At 42.1% G+C, this 17,525-nt stretch overlaps 1 long non-coding RNA gene across 1 annotated transcript; it reads right to left on the minus strand.

Annotated features, from left to right (window-relative positions):
* Positions 1–1,796: 1,796 nt before the first annotated feature.
* On the minus strand, positions 1,797–17,412 carry LOC131924488 (uncharacterized). The gene is made up of 3 exons (XR_009382919.1): positions 17,325–17,412; positions 10,566–10,691; positions 1,797–2,168 (listed from the first exon to the last, which is right to left on the minus strand). It is a non-coding gene; the product is annotated as an uncharacterized LOC131924488 (long non-coding RNA).
* Between the last annotated feature and the right edge of the window lie 113 nt (positions 17,413–17,525).

Consider the following 17,525-nt stretch of genomic DNA (forward strand, 5'->3'; position numbering starts at 1 on the left):
TCTGTCTGTCTATGTCTGTGTGTGCACGTGCACATGCATGCATGTGCCACAGCACAGGTATGGAAGTCAGAGGCCAACTAGTTGGGAGTTGGTTCCCTTCTTCAACCATGTGGGTCCTGGAGATCAAACTCAGGACATCAGATTTGGCCAAATGTACCTTTGCCTGCGGAGCCATCTCATCGGTTCTGGTTAAATTATGACATGTTTCATCTGTGGCTTTTTCCCTCTAGCCCTCTGATGTTTTTGAGTGTCTTTTGATTTAATGGAAATGATGATCCCCGTTATGTTCACTAATCACAACATACTGAGGCTGCTTTAACAAAATATCATACACCTAGGCAGCTTATTAATAACAGAAATTTATTTCTCACAATTCTGAAGGCTGAGATGTCCAACATCAAGGTGTTAGCAAAACAATGGCCATGAGGGTTCACTTCCTAGTTCATAGATTAGACTAGGCTTCTCACTTTTGGTGCATTTGCACATGATGAGGCACACCTCTGGGGCCTCTGTTACTGAGGCACTTAATCTCATTCATGAGGACTCTGCCCTCACAACCTAATCATCTCTCCATGTCTTCACTCTTATGACCACCACACTGGGCATTAGGATTTACTGCATGAATTTTAGAAAAACTGAAATATTTAGATAATAGCACTGAGTAATTTACATTTTCAGTAGCTCAATGTTACTTTGAGATGACATGCTTCAGGTTCTAATATAGTTTAGCTACTGGGTTCTTAGAGCTAATATACAGAACCAAGAAGTTACTGAGTTGTGGTTATATTCACTTGTGACCCAACAGGTCCAAATGTTGGTGGCTGGTGTGTGTCTGCAATGACCTAGGACCCTGATTCTGCATAAGCACTCTTGAAAGATGTTGTTTAATGCATGTCTAATATTTTACATAGTATGCATTGGCTTTTTCCAACTAGATTTGTAAATATATGAATGACACATTGAAATCCAATGGTTTCTGAAGGTAAAATATCCTCAAAAAAATTTAAAAAAAACAGAGAAATACCATTCCATTGTAAAATTCATGAAAATTTTACTTTTGAACTAAAACTAGACCACATTTCCACATCCTGCCTATGGAGTTCTGTGCTTTGATTAAACTCGAAAATATGGATTTGAATATGCCTGTGGGTTTCCCAAGCTCTAGACTATGACCAACTCTAGATTATAGCTTACCTCCTTGTGAGGTTTCTTTCTTTTTTAGCTATCAAAATATTTTTCCTCAATATATTTTGATCATGCTTTCCCCTCCCACAGCTTCTCCCCTATTCTTCCCCCTCCCTACCCACCCAACTTTATGCTCTTTTTCCCCCATCCTCTACCTCCCCCATCTCTCTTTCTCACATATTCTTTCAAAAAACATAAATGAATGACTCCAAGGAAACAGAACCTTCTGGACACAATGGGATTGATGCACATAAGACTTCACAGAAACTGTGCAGCACACACAAGACCTGCACGAGGTCAAGCCATGGAGTCCCAACACTTGTAACTGACACCTGTTGGCAAGGGGGAAAATCTTTTCCCCAGTGGAATGTGTCACTGGGCATATCAACCACACTCCAGGGTAGCTCTATGCCCAGGAGTAGCTGGCCAACACGAAACTAACTCCATGTTTGTTTGTCTGGTTTGTTTTGGTGGTTTTTTTTTTTTTTTTTGTGAGGTTAGTTTCTATATAAAAGAGAACTTCCCCTGAGTAATGACAGGTTATCAATGCATTCTCTTCTTTCTATTTTTCCATCTCTTTTATTCCAAACAAAAGACTCAACGACAAAAGGTCTGACCAGATCGCACTGTGTTCACACTAGGGCATGAAGTGATGAATGCTGAGTGTCTTCTGGCTTGAGTTGGCACAAAGAGATCACTTCCAAGAAACAATTAGGATCTGTACTCGTGGTATTAGAGATGCTTCCTGACAGCTGAGGTTTAGTGGCACAAGAGCAGCTTTCTTTTCTTCCGTGTCCATTATTCTCATGTGTTTGTCACCAGTAATTTGCTCATGCAGAGGGTAAAGCAGAGGACACTACAGGGTGCCAGGTAAGAGGCGAGAGATGCTCTCTGGAGATGTCCAGTGGAAGGACCAGCTGTGCTTGTCAGGAATTCTAATTTTGAGTTGTTGCTGCTGTTCTGCCACACTTCCCCTTTTCTGTCTAATCAAAAAGGAAGGTTTTAACTTTAACCTAGTAAAATTACATATAACAAAACAGTTACCAAGCAAGAATTACAGTTACAATATCTAGTCATTTATATTTGGCAAATTCAAAGAAAATATTCTATTTATCCTATATTTGTGAGTCTAAAGTTTCATATCTAATTTATCAAGTTGTATATCAAATTCCAAAATGCCAAAGGATAAGAATAAAAATATTCTTAAATTTTGAGCCTAGTCTGGGCGTGGGCATACTGCATTGATTAAGTACACCAAATGGTCCAAATAGTTAGTTCCTAGGAAAATCTACTTTGATGATGTAATGAGAACACTATAAAAAGCCTGACGATGACTGGCAAGGATTATGTATAACTATGAGTAATGGGAAACTCAAATGTTATTTCTCTTAGAAAAGTCAAAAACTGCGAGATTCATTGAATTGATTTGAAACACCATAATGCCAGGGATTACAGACTCTAGCTTTTTTACTATGTTGAGTATTAGCCTCTTTAAAGTTAAGATATTGCTCTAAACCATGTCATTGAAACTATATTCTAGCCAAGAGAGAGGAAGAATTAGTAAAGAGGGCAGATATATCCCTTCTATAAAGAACATATCCCCAGTGTTGCATACAAATCTCCTATTTTGTGCATTAACCAGGACTTTGTCCTGTGTGCGTCTAGAGGCAAGGCAGAATGAGAAATGTGTTTTTGATTCTATCAGGTTCAACTGAGAATTGGGAATGCTGTTATTAAGCAGTGTAAGGGAAATAGGTACCTGGAGCAAGTAATAGTCTCCATAACTTCTCAGAGAATCTCAATTTCTTCCATATAAGTGAAAAGCAATACTCTCAATTGTTTAGAAAGTGTGCTTTTTATTTAAATAATCATCTTTGAGTGGCCATTATTGAGTCTACTACAAGACATGAGATTGAGTAAGAAAAAGGTGGTGTCTTTTGATGGAGATAACTCTTACTAGTAAAAGTCATTCTCTTCTCTCTTCTCTCCTCTCTCTCTCTCTCTCTCTCTCTCTCTCTCTCTCTCTCTCTCTCTCTATCAATCAAGAAGAGGATGTTCTTCTTAGATACCAAGGAAAGTAGCCCCTGAGGGATCATCCACTAGTGGATTTGGAGGTGCCTAAAGAAGGAGACTTCTGGTTCCATTCTCCAGCTGCAGGTCTGTATTACTTGGTTCCTCTGCCTACCTACCCCCATGAAGACTCAGGCATAGGGGAAACATTATAAATAGACAAGGCCTGATTGCGGGGGTGAGGGGGGGTGCTCAGACAGAAGCTAGTCTCTTTCTGTGTACCCTTCTAATTCCAAGTTACCAAGAAGTGTGCTCATGGTTCAAGTACCCACAGGCCCATGGCCTCCAATGTAGCCGGAGACTGTAACAGAAGGGGTCAAAGGGCAAGCACATTGCAGCAGTGGGGAACAATGGGGGCAGATATGCTCAAGAGTCAGGTCTTGCTACATAATGAATATCCGGAGAGTTTGCTTAGGGAACTGCCACCATGTTACGGGACTTGTTTCAACAGTCTGACCGTCAAAGGTAGGGGCACAACTGTCTCTTTAGGGTATCGCCATGCGTGTTAGTATGGATGCAACAAGGGAGTATGTTGTAGCCATCACATGTTTACACTGAGCCAAAGACAAGAACAGTATCAACTACCCAGTAGGAAATAAGACATCAGGGCAAACAGGGAGCCAGGCCTTTCTTCTTTCTCCTTCCTCCCCACCTTAGCATCAGAGCAGCCACGGACAGGAGGAAAGAGGGGTGCAGGAAAGCAAACTCCATTTTCTCTAACCAGTGCCTCTGGAGCTGTGATGGTTTGAATGAAAATGGCCCCATAGGCCCATAGGGAGGGGCACTATTAGGAAGTGTGGCCTTGTCGGAGGAACTGTGTCACTGGAGGTGGGCTTTGAGGTTTCCAATGCTCAAGCTAGGCCCAGTGTCACTCTCTCTTCCTCCCGCCTGCAGATCCTGATGTAGAACTCTCAGCTACCTCTCCAGCACCATGTCCGCCTGCATAGCTTCCCGCTATGACAATAAAGGACTAAAGCTCTAAATTGTAATCCAGACGCAATTAAATATTTTCCTTTGTAAGTGTTGACGTGGTCATGGTGTCTCTTCACAGCAATACAACCCTAACTAAGACAGGAGCCCACTCCAGCCAGTGCTAGAGAAGGGGAAGAAAAGAGATATAGATCTAACATGGGTGAATTTTTTTTCAAAAACTAGAGTTAAGCCTTAAAAATCTGAATGTGATTTTTAATTACTGGAAGTTACCAAAAAAAAAAAAATTGAAACTAGGGGGTTCTATTAGCATCTAGCAGAGGTTGAGAAAGACTGCATTCTGTGTTTTAACCCACAAATGAGCTGAGGCTCTTCCTTCACAAAATTAGTTTCGGCCTTTAGTTAAAGTCACATCAGACAAACTAAAATAAAATCAGAGCATGAAGGTATGATCACTTGAATGGATCCTTGCTTATTCCCTGTCTCTCCCCCCTGTACAAGCGGGGACACTCTCATACTAAGCAAGTGATTCCCATCTACAATCTTTTAAGGTCACATCTACAATTTTTGCCATACTATTATCCTAGCCTTATTATTTATACTGTATTTTTCTTTTGAACTTACCCACTTTTCAAATTTACTTTATCTTGCTCTGTGTGTGTGTGTGTGTGTGTGTGTGTGTGTGTGAGAGAGAGAGAGAGAGAGAGAGAGAGAGAGAGAGAGAGAGAGAGAGAGAGAGAGAGAGAGATGAGGACTCACTATGCAACCCAGGCTGACTTTGAATTCTTAAACCTCCTCCCTCACCCTGCTAAGTGCTAAGATTATATTTATGTGTGGTATACCACACCTGGCTCTGCCCTTCCCCACCACCACCACCTGTGCTAAGGATCAAATCCAAGGCCTCACAGGTCCTGTTGTGGTTTGCATAAGAATGGGCCCCATAGGCTTATACATGTGAATGCTTAGTCACCAGGCAGAAGACCTGTTTGAAAGGACTAGAAAGATTAGGAGGTGTGGCCTTGTTGGAGTGAGTGTGTCCGTAGGGGTTTCAAAAGCCTATGCCAGGCCCAGGCTCTCGGCAGCCCCTGCTGCCTGCAGGTCAGGATGTAGGACCCTCAGCACCACGTCTGCCTGTGTGCCACCACGCTCCCTGCCATGATGATAATGGACTAAGCCTCTGACACTGTATACAGCCCCTAATTAATTGTTTTCCTCTATAAGAGTTGCCTTGGTCATGGTGTTTGTTTTTCCCACAGCAATAGAACACTGACTAAGACACACCCTAAGTATGCATACCACCACTGAGCTATGCCCCCAAGATGCTCAAATGTGCTACAGTCTTTAAAGGAATTATGCTTCAAAATTAATCAAGAGAAAAATGGTAATTAGCCTAAACAAGCACAGGAAAACTAAAAAAATCACAAGAAAAACTAAAAACATCCTCTGAAATCCTATGTCGACATTGCCTGAGCCTGAGCTTAGAGCTTTACTAGCAAGAGAGAGGAGACAAAGGCACTGAGAATGTATTAATACCAAAGGCAGGCTTCTTCCTTCACGCAGTTAGGACCCAAAGAATTGAAAGAGACTAGCTTTCTCACAGGTGGGACTCAAAAGTTATTTGATGCTGTGACTGAGCAATTGCATATTAAGTAGCAAAACCTCAAACGAGAGAAAAAATGTTCTGGGTTGTAAAAAGAATAAAAATAAAAAAGCAGTCAGTGCATGCCTGCCTCCAACAGCTACCTAAGTAGCTTTCACAACTCAGGAATTTACACTGGACATGATGTTATCAAAAGATGTCTTAGACCATGACGTACTACCTATATAGTAAATGCTTTGTCAGGACTCTTATTGCCAGTGACAGCAATAACTATATTGGCTCATATAACCAGCAGGTCCAAAGACATAACTCACTTCAACCAGAAGTATATTTGGGAAGGGGTAAAATAATGTCTTCAAGGCTGTCTCTTCTTCCTCCTCATCCTCTTCCTCCTTCCCCTTCTTCTTCTTCCCTACAGAGAGCAAGATAACTGTTAGTAGCCCAGAACTCACAACTCCTAGTTATAAAGAAGAAAAAAGTCTGTGAGTGAGTAGCTCTAGCAACTATATGCCAAGAAGGATGCAGGTACCCTAGGGAAATGAGATGCTTACATCTAGGGTCCTGAAAGCACCTCTCATTTGGTCCCTGTAACCAGCTGACTGGAAGTGTTCTGCTAGGCTAAGAACACATTGTCCTTTCCTGTGATATTGAATGGGTTAGGAGAAGAGATGGACCTGGGAAGGAAAGAAGGTGGGGCCCAAATCATCTCAAGGATACGAGGAGATGGATTTCCCAGGGGAAGCAAAGGGAAAAGACACTCCTCAGACAGAAACAATAAATGCTCACAACAAACACCTTTCCTGTACCTGTCCAACTGTAAAAGAACCTCAAAGGTCTCTTCATAATAAAAATTTTACATATGAAGAGTAAATGTGTTTCGCACGGCCCCTGTTGCCAGGGCAACAGACATTGTAAAGCTCTTGCTTCTCGGTCCATGCCACTTCCTCACATACCACAGACAGCACCCACACCTTAGTACTAAGAACATCCTATGAACACCAATGTCTGCTCCTCACTAACCTGGCCCCTAGGGCCTGGCAGAAGGCCAGGGAACTAGCTGACTAAGGCTCTAACAGTCTTCAGACAAGAACTATATGGTGATAAGGGTAAACAAGCCCAGCTCCCTCACAACCTGGCAAGGAACACGCACTGATATGCTCTTTACTGTTGCCTGAGTCCCCTGGAGGGATGGAATCCTATCTGCCAATAGTGCTAAGTTGCTCCATAGCAACAACCCCCCCCTCCCGACCGCTTTCTTTTGCTTCCTTTTCTTCTCTGTCTCAACTTCTGTGCCCTCACGCAGGCGTAGCCAGATCACTTTCTACATGAATTATTGCATTTGAATCCTCAATCAGGGCCAGTTCAGGAGCACCGAAAATGACAGCCAAGTGCTGTGTAAACCACATATATGTGCTCACCACCCCCCATCGCCAGTGGCAGTCCTTCTGGGTTAAGGCAAAGCAATCATCTTTGTCTTATGAAAGGAGAGAAATTGAACTCGTCAAGGCCCTATGTGTTATGTTAGAGGCTGGAGACATGGCTCTGCAGTTAAGGGCACTTGCTGCTCTGGCAGAGGACCCAAGTTTGGTTCCTAGAACCCAAGTCAGGCAGACCACAGCTACACTTGAGTCTAGCACCAAGGAATTGAAAGCCTTCTTCTGGCCTCCATCTGGCACCTGCATTCACACACCTAATACATACACACAAACACACAAATACATACTTTAAAATAAAAAATCTGCTTTTAAAACTGTGACTTTGGGCCAGATATGGTGGCACACACCTATCACCCCAGTGTTTGGGAGGCAGAGGCAGGATCTCTGTGAGTTTGAGGCTAGGCTAGTCTACATAGTGATTTCCAAGCCAGCCAATCCTACAGAGTAAGACCCTGCCTTCAAATAAAAACTGTTACTCTAAAACACATTTTATCTCATTTATTGAGGGCTGTTTTAGGACAGGTTTGTCTGAGATAGAACACTTAAGCAACTCGTCTCCATTTTGTGTGAACATGAGTGTTTATAAAAATCATTTCTTCTTTTCTTTTTCTTTCTTTCTTTTCTTTCTTTTTTTTTTTTTTTTTGTTTGTTTTTTAGGTTTGGTTTTGGTTTTTCAAAACAGGGTTTCTCTGTGTAGCTCTGGCTGTCCTGGAACTCACTCTTGTAGACCAAGGTGGCCTCGAACTTAAAGAAATTATTTAACAAATTGTTAACGTTTGAATATGAAACGTCCGTCCTCCCGTAGGCTCATGTGTTGGGTCAGCTAACTGGTCTCCTTCTGGAGGTATTGTTTGGGGAAGGTTATACAAGGTTTTGGACATGGGACCTTGCTGGCAAACATAGAGCCACAGGGCAGGCCTTATGGGTTCCAGCCTGATCTAGTCCCAGCCCAAGCCCTCTGTCTCTTCATTTAATAAGACATGAACAAGCAGCCTCATGCTCCCATTGACACGGCCACAAGCTGCCATGAACCTCACCATGCCTTACCCACTGTGATGGACTGCACGAACCTCACCATGCTTTACCCACTGTGATGGACTGCAGCCTCTCAAAACATGAATGAGAACACATCCTTCTTCCTCCAGTTGCCTCTCAGAAGATATTTGGTCCCAGTGATGGGAAATGTAAACTCCAAACCTTTCCTTAAGCGGAATTATCTGGCCGTGTTTTTTGTTGTGCTATGTTTGGAGGGGTGATGCCATTTGTAAACAGAGTGAACGCGTTCAGTACAAATAATTGGCTCCTTAAGTTGAGCATCCTACCAACATGTTGTGACAACTGATTGGCAGGGGAAGAAAATATAAAATACTCTGAAGCTAGAAGGACAGGTTACCTAGTAACCAACAAATGAGTGAGTTTTCTTCGCAGAGACTTGTTCTCTTAATTGGATGAGAAGATTTGAAGAACACAGCTGGGAAGAAACAAAGATGGAGGACTGTGGCAATTATCAGCGGACCTGATGTCTGAAATCTTGGCAGCCTCGGCCAAAAGGTCATAATGCGAATGAATCTTTCATTGGTAACAAGAAGCCAGTCAAGCTGCCTACTGAGACACAATTTTGTACTCTTTTCAAACACATGAAAAATAAAAATGAATTGTGGAAAGAAGCATATTAAAAAGTACAGGGAGGGATGGAGAGAAGGTTCAGCAGTTAGAGGCATCAGCTGCTCTCCCAGAGGACCTAGGTTTGAATCTCAGCACCTACATGGTGGCTCATATCCATCTGTAACTCCAGTTCCAGGGGACCCAACATCATCCCCTTCTGGCCTCTGCAGGTACTGCACATATGTGGTGCACAGACATAGACATAAAATTAAAATACATCTTTTTTAAAGTGCAGTGAAAACACCATGGTTTAACAATGTGTGGTGGCCACAAGACAGAGGGCCCAAACATCATGAGCTAGAAGCCACTTTAGAGAAACCTTGTCTCAAAACAAACAAACAATAGCAATAGAGTGCTTGCTTATCTAGAAGACATAAGACCCAGAAGTATAATATTCAATACCCAACACCACAAAAATACATAAAACCCTATGCAGTTTAAGAGCTCATGAAAACAATCAGGGACAAGATTCTGCTTATGTTCAGGGATCAGTGTTCTATTGCTTAAGAGAATTCAGAATGATCACCTGGGGTCAGTGGATCTTATTATCACTCTGTCTTGAATATCTGTATTCCCATTAGACACATATTACTTCACAGAGAATTACAGATGTCCCTACTCTCTCTTACTTTAAACAATAAAATTAAGAAAAATCAAATTATAGGTTGACAATGATGAAAGCTATTTTTATCCACTGGACTTTTAGATAATAGCATAAGCTTTCCCTGCCCTTGAAAAAGAACTTCTTGTTCTGCCTTTAACTATAACTCAAACAACCCCTCCCCAGAGTCATTTTTTAGTGTTTGTGCCTTGTAATTCCTGGTTAAGATTTGTGGGTTAATATCGCTTGAACATGGCTCATTTTTCTCACATGGATGGAACTTAAAACCTTTCCTAAAGCCCCCCCTAGTGACAAGCAGAGAATTAATCCATTTCAGATCCATACTGACACACTTTAAACTTACATCTTCTCTCAGCTTTTAAATGAATCACATTGATTGAGAAATGGCACCAAAAAAAAAAAAAAAAAAACTGTAGCTCAGATTCTCAAGCATTCATCAGCCACCAGAAGGTAAAGGATTTTGTATAGAACACACAAAGTGCTCACACATCTTTGAATTCTGTGTGTTTTTACTTGGTCCTAGTGGATAACTCAAAAATATCGCATAATTTTTCTTTTTTGTCCTTTAGGAACTTCAAGATTAAGATACATTAGTAGAGGAGCTGGAGAGATGGCTCAGTGGCTTAGAGCACTGGCTGCTCTTCCCGAGGACCTGGGTTCAAGTCCCAACACCCACACGGCAGTTCACAACCATCTGCAACTCCAGTCCCTGGAGATCTGATGCCTTCTGGTCTCCATGGGCACCAGGCATGTACATAGTGCACAGACAGACAGGCAAAATACCCATACATGTGAAAAAATAAAACTAAACAACAACAAAAGTGTACATTCATGGTCAGGAGAGAAGGCTCGGCAGGCAAACTCACTTGCTACCAAACCTGATGCCCCACACAGTGGAAAGAGAAAACTGCTCCTGTAACTCTGACACACATGTCATGATATGTGTGTGCCAACATACATACATGCATACACATGCATAAATAAATACAATGTAATTTAAAATATAAAATCATTATAACAATATTTTATAATAACCCAATAAAAATAAAGGTAAAACCTTGGCCTTTTGTCTCTTGTGTCTTTTTCTACATTCATTTGATAATTTTCACTGATGCTTCTAGGCATGTCCAAAGAGGCAAGCACCATCTTCAGGAGGCTTCTGTACTGTGAAACTAAGAGCCATCTATAAAATAGAAATTAATTGTACAATAATAAAGCATTTAAAATAGAATGAACATAAACTACATGTTTTATTAGGTTGGGTGGTACAGACTGTTTACACATAATTTATTTTATGTATTTCATCATCCCAAAGGCTTAGAAATCATTCAATAAGAGAGATATAATTAAACCATTAAAAAAAGAGAAGAGAGAGCTGGTGAATTAGCTCAGCAGTTAAGAGCATGTCCTGTTCTTGCAGAGGGCCTTAGTTCGATCCCAGCACCCACATGTTGGCTCATAACTGCCTGTAACTCTAGTTCCAGGAGAGCCAAGTCCTCATCTGGACTCTGAGGCATGTACACACACACACACACACACACACACACACACACACACACACACGCACGCACGCGCGCACACACATGCACATGCACACACAAATAAAAAATAAAAGTAGAAAATTAAAAGCCGCATTCTCAGTAAAAAGAACTAAAAAGATTTTTTAAAAGTAGCCTAAAATAATAGCAAATATAATATCAATATCAAATTGAACACAATTATATCAAAATTGAACACAAATAATAATTTTGAGCATCTTTTCAATTCACACACACAAAGAAATCAAACCATTGGTGCCTTCACCTGAAAATTCACTCAAGAAGATAATATTTTTTTCTTTCAAAGCCATAGATGCACCAATTTCTGAATGTAAATAACAAGAATACAGTACTGGAGTAATTTCTGAACATGAAGCCATGCTGATACATCAAGCAAAAGACTTTCATAGTGATGCCTCCTCCCCAAGGTCAATGCAACTGGTACTGATCCCCCAGTGTAAAGATGTTCTTGGGAGCTTAGCCCTGCAATACATTCATACCAGCTGTATACCTGTGGCCAAGACTTGGATTGTTCCTGAGAAAAGGTATTCTCTCTTGTTCACGCACACAGAGTAAAAGCCAAGGACAAATTACATGTCACTTACAGTAATATATCCGCTGCTAAACTGTAAATGACTGTTGAACACTCATTCTTGAAAGAAATGGGACAACACAACTGCTTTAAAGAAAAATAACAGCCGGGCGGTGGTGGCGCATGCCTTTGATCCCAGCACTCGGGAGGCAGAGCCAGGTGGATCTCTGTGAGTTCGAGGCCAGCCTGGACTACCAAGTGAGTTCCAGGAAAAGGCGCAAAGCTACACAGAGAAACCCTGTCTCGAAAAAAAACCAAAAATAAAAAAAATAAAAATAAAAATAAAAAAAGAAAAATAACAAACTGAGGATGGCCACAGAGAAAGTCAAACACCAGACAACATGGACTTCAGGACCCTCTCCACTCTCCCGGCCTCCTCCCCCAACTAGGAAGCCTCTTTCCTACTTCAAAGCAGAATATACTTTGTCTTTTACTGAAAATAGATCTTTTTCCCATCCAGTATATTCTGATTACAGTTTCCCCTCCCATTACTCCTTCCAGTTCCTCCCTCACCTCCCCTCCCATCCGGATCCACACCCTTTCTGTCTCTCATTAGAAAACAAACAAGCATCTAAGGACTAATAATAAAATAAAATAAGACAAATAAAAAACAAACAAATGAGAATAATATAAAACAACCAAAAAAGAAAAAGAACCAAAGAAAAAGCCCAAGAAACATACATAGATGTAGAGACACGTTTGCACACAGAGGAATCCCATAAAAATCCCACAAAATTAGAAGCCATAATATTCCATACGTTAAGGACCTAAAGCAGAATATTTTTATCCACAAGTCTGCTTTGATATGAGGAGCCAGCATCTCTTTCTAGCAAACCAAATCATTGTGTTACCTTCCTCAGTTTACTCTCTAAACTTCAGCTCTAGTCAAATACAGCAAACGCTTATTGGGAACCTATTATGCACAATATTATAAGTGATGTGGATTTTTTTAAGCTGCTAATGGTGTAATAAATGCCCTAGGGATCTCAGAATTTTAAGTTAACAATGAGTAGTTGGCTTTCTGCATAATATCCAATTCTGTCTTTTAAAAATTGGTATTTAATTTTTAACTGTGAGGATGTGTGTGTGTGTATGTGTGGGTGTGCACACACCAGTGCAGGCGGCATTGGAAGCCGAAGGTCTGAGATCCTCCGAAGCTGGAAGTACAGGTAATTGTGAGCTACCTGATCTGGTAGCTGTGAACTTGAACTCAGGTCCGCTGCAAGAGCAGGTGTTCCTGCCTGCTGAGTCACAACTCCAGTCTCCCTTTGTCCCCTTACTCTGTATCATCCTACACATTGGAGCTACAGAATCATCACATTTTTAAGTCCAATTTTCTCTCCTTCCTATGTCTTAGAGAACCACTGTTCCAGATATTGATATAACTGGGATTCTGGGGCGTGGGGGTTCTTTCTCTTTTGTTGTTATAGGATTTCTGACTTGCTTCCCTTAAGCCTCATTCTCCTTATGTTTGGCTCTTCCGAGACAGAAGTCTTAGAAAAGAAACCTGACATCTGTACAACACCACGTTTTCTTGGTCAGCCACTGTCCATATCATAATACTTGTATCTGCACAATTTCTAGCATCCCTTTCATTTACATAAACAGGGACTTGAGGCTCGACCAAGCTTAAAATTTTATTCATGGAGAGCCTGCCAGCACCTGACTGGACTAAGAGATGAGTCTTTATCCTCAAACCTGAACACCACAGCCCCTAGGCTTTGGGCCCAGGGGCACAACCCTGCCCTTCTACACCACTACCCATTGCAGTCCCAGTCTCAGGCCAGTCGGGCAGGCAGACCTCCTGCAGACAGGTCAGACTACCACCATCCCCCATCAGACCCTGTAACCCAAACCCCACTTCCCCCAAATCCCACTCACCCTCCAAGACTGCAACTGTTCCCTGAGACAGAGACTGCCAGCACCCGATTGGACTAAGAGGCTCACCTTTTGAATGCTGCTGGCACTGTTTTGGGAGGTTCTGGAAATGTCTGGAGCTATGGCCTAGCTGCAGGAAGTAGGTCACTAGGAGTGGGACTCTGAAGATTATGCCCAGCCCCTGGTTCTAGCCTCAGTCTCCTCTTCTTGGTGCCCTGTAATGTGAACAGCTGTTGTCTATCAAAGGCTCCTGTTGCCTTGACCCAAGCTGCTGTGTTTCCTCCCTGAGTGGATTCTGTCACATATTATGGTCATATGACGCAAAAGTAACTAATACAACGCTTATGGTTTTTCATCCAATTACTGTGCTTAATGAGACTCTTCTGAAGAAAGAATTCTAATTTTTGGAGGATGTTTATGTATATGAAAGTTTATTATATCATATACCTAATCTCCCACCAACTGTGGAGAAATTATAGTTCATTTTCACCAGATGGACTATTATATGTTCGTTAAATATGGACTATTGGAAGAGTAATTTATGAGAAACATACTTGATAGTATAAATTAAAAAGCAGGATATAAGCAGAGGCAGGTGTATCTCTGTGAGTTTGAGGCCAGCCTGGTCTACAGAGTTCCAGGACAGCCAAGGCTGTTACACAGAGAAACCCTGTCTTGAAAAACAAACAAACAAACAAAAAGCAAAAAAAGTAGGATATAAAATTATCTGTATAGCATGATTATGGGCCAGTGACATGACTCAGTGGGTAAAGGCACTTGCTGCCAAGCCTTACAACTTGAGTTTGATCCCTGAGACCCACATAAAAGTGGAAGGAGAGAACTGACTTGAGTTGTCTTCTCATCTCCACACATGCGCAGCATGGCACATACATGCCCACACACACACAGACTCACACACAGAATAAGTAAAATGTAACAGAATGATTATAACCATATAGAGAATAATATGTACAGAGAGGTAAAAATAGATTAGGAATCAAGAAACCAATAAAACTCATACTGGCTGTGGTAGTTTGAATGTAATTGGCCCCCATAAGCTCAAAGGGAGTGTCACTATTAAGAGGTGTGACTTTGTTGGAGCAGATGTGGCCTTGTTAGAGGAAGTGTGTCACTGTGGGGGTGGGCTTTGAGGTCTCATATACGGTTAAGCCACACCCAGTATCTCAGGCCACCTCTTGTTGCCTGCAAGATGTAGAATTCTCAGCTCTTTCTCCAGCATCATGTCTGCCTGCATACCACCATGTCGCACCATGATGATAATGGACCAAACCTCTGAAAATGTAAGCCATCTTAATTAAATGTTTTCCTTTATAAGAAAAAAAATTTAATTCATGATCAAACTTGTAAGTTGTCTTAATTGGATTTCTATTGCTACGATAAAACACTATGGTCAAAAGCAACTCAGGGAAAAAATGGTTTATTTCATCTTATAACTTACAGACATCATGAAGGGAAGTCAGGATAGGAACTCAAGCCAGGAACCTAGAGGCTGGCCATGGAAGAACACTACTTACAAGCTTGCTCCTCCTGGCTTGTTCAGTTGCTTTTCTGTACAACTCAGAACCACCTGCCCAAGGATAGCATTGTCCACAGTGGGCTGGGCTCTCACGCTCAATCATGACTCATGAAAATGCCCCCACAGACTTGCCTACAGGGTAATCTGATGGAGGCATTGTCTCAATTGACCTCTTCCTACTATCCCACCCCTTAAAGTCCATTCTCACAAACAGTCTCCCGACTTCAGCTTGAATGAATTAGCAAACTCATTTAGTTCTTTAGGGGCATAGCATACCTCCTCACGAACCACACTTTCATTTTTACTTAACCTAGCCAAGTTACAGGTCTAGAGGCAAGGATGGGTGGATCCTGGGGGACATCAGCATCATTCCTTCTGAAACCTCCTTTAGATGAAGTCACCACCTGCTCTGCAAAGGAGGCAGGATCAATTTCCTCCAGCCAGGGCAGAAAGGGCAACATTGAAGGGGGTGGGAGTAGGGTGGGGATGCACCCTCTGCTAAGGGTTGGGAGGATTTCCTCAGGCAGAGTGGGGCTATCAGAATCTGAGGAGTCAACATCCTCTGCCTCCTTGGGGTCCTCTCACACATTGCCACCCGAAGTCACAGGATCCCATTCTTTTCCAGTCAATGTCTCACTTTAACTGTTGACACACTTTGAGGCTGGGAAATAATTTCACATGGTAAGTCAGCTAATCATATAATAAAGGCTTGTGTTTGGCTTGCAACTTGAGCTCTAAGGCTTCTGGAGAAAAGATTCTCTTCCAGGGCTTCACTTAGAAACCTTGAGATTGTTTATGTGCAACTGGAGCTGGTCCATTTTATCACACAGCTTCTTTTGTTTGTTGTTTCCTTTCTAACTTTGTCCAAAGATGCTCAACGGAATCAGCCAGCAGTATCATTTTCCTTCTATTTCCACAAAAGCTCAAAGATTTTTATACAGTTATTAAATTCTTTACAGCTCACGAGAGGTGAATTGAGAGCATCAAATGCATGTGTCTTGGTAAGTTCTTGAAATGGCTCACACCATGGACTGTTAGTGTTCTCCATGCTACCAGAAGAGTATTTCATGGCCTTAGGTTTCATCCAGTTAGAGAGCTACCTTCAGCTACTACCATGACCACTTGGGAAACTCATGCCTACATTTCTGTTCCTCCAGAATCACTGCTGATACTACAGTTTGTATTAGTCAGGGTTGTCTAGAGGAACTGAAACAAAAGGATGAGTGTGTGTGACTTATTAAGTCAGCTTACAGTAAAACAGCTAAATTACAGCTGAGAGTCTGAGAACTCAGTAGTTTCTCTATCCTTGGGTGCCTCAGTGGTCAGAGGAGCCCACAGTGGCTCGCTCTCTCTCACTGGGGAGGCTGGCAATTCATTAATGCTCAGTCCCCAAGGATGGGTGCCTCAGCAGTCCCCATCTGGTGTCCAAAAAACCTGAAAGATTCCTGGAGAGCTGCTGGTCCTTAGTTCCTGGTGAAAAACTGGTTCTGATGTGGAATGATCCAACCACAGCAGCAATGTGTACCACAGTGCCATGAGGAAAGGACAATACAGCAAGACATGAACTATCGTCCTTTTCTGCCATGACCTTAAAATCTGGACTGCTACCAGAAGGTATCGTCCAAAGTCAGAGAGGGTCTTCCAAATCATTTAAGGCAATCGGGACAATCTCCCTATTGCAGAGATTGTAACTTGTGGCAAGTTGTCATTAAAACCAACCATAATATAAAGAGGCTCAAAGTTCAGCAGATCTGGCTCAGCAGCTCTGGCTCAGAATCCAGCTGTTTTTTTTTTTTCTTTTTTTTTAATGATAACAGAGGTTCTCAGACGGGATAATGTAATGTAGTTTACTCCCGGGGCAACCTTTGGCAATACCTAGCAAGATTTTTGGTTGTCGGGAGTTTGGTTGCAATGAGTTGGGGGTGGTTGTTTGTTTTCTAGCGGTAGAGTCCAGAAATGCTGCTCTATGATCACAAAACAAAGACTCGCACATCCTGCCTAAAAGTTCAAGGACGTTGTTGCTGGGAAACCCAGCATGACAGGATGCTTTCTGCACTCCCTCCACCCCATTCTGATCTTATTTCCAAGGGTTCACAATTGACTATTGCAAAAATAAACAACTTGCAGAGAGCCACGGATAGAGTGACCGTTTTTCTCACAGACTTCTTTCATTCAAAATGAAACGGGATTTGTAGCTTTGAGATAAAGGGGAAGTGAGGACAGGAGGTGAGGGACGCAGTATGCAGGAAGAAAATTCAAACCAATGCTTACAAACTAAGATATGGGCTGCTGGAGTTGACTCCCTGGTCAAGAGTGCTTGCTCTTAAGTTTGAAGACCAGAGTTCGAATCCCAGACCCCGAGTTCGAATCCCAGGCCCCCAAGTAAAAAATGGGCATGGTGACAGAAACAGATGTGACTCGCCTTCCAGACAGCAGTTCACTCTGGGTGACTGGCAGAGCAACGGATTGGCA

Source organism: Peromyscus eremicus, chromosome 14, assembly GCF_949786415.1.
Source record: "Peromyscus eremicus chromosome 14, PerEre_H2_v1, whole genome shotgun sequence".
Classification (NCBI taxonomy): domain Eukaryota; kingdom Metazoa; phylum Chordata; class Mammalia; order Rodentia; family Cricetidae; genus Peromyscus; species Peromyscus eremicus.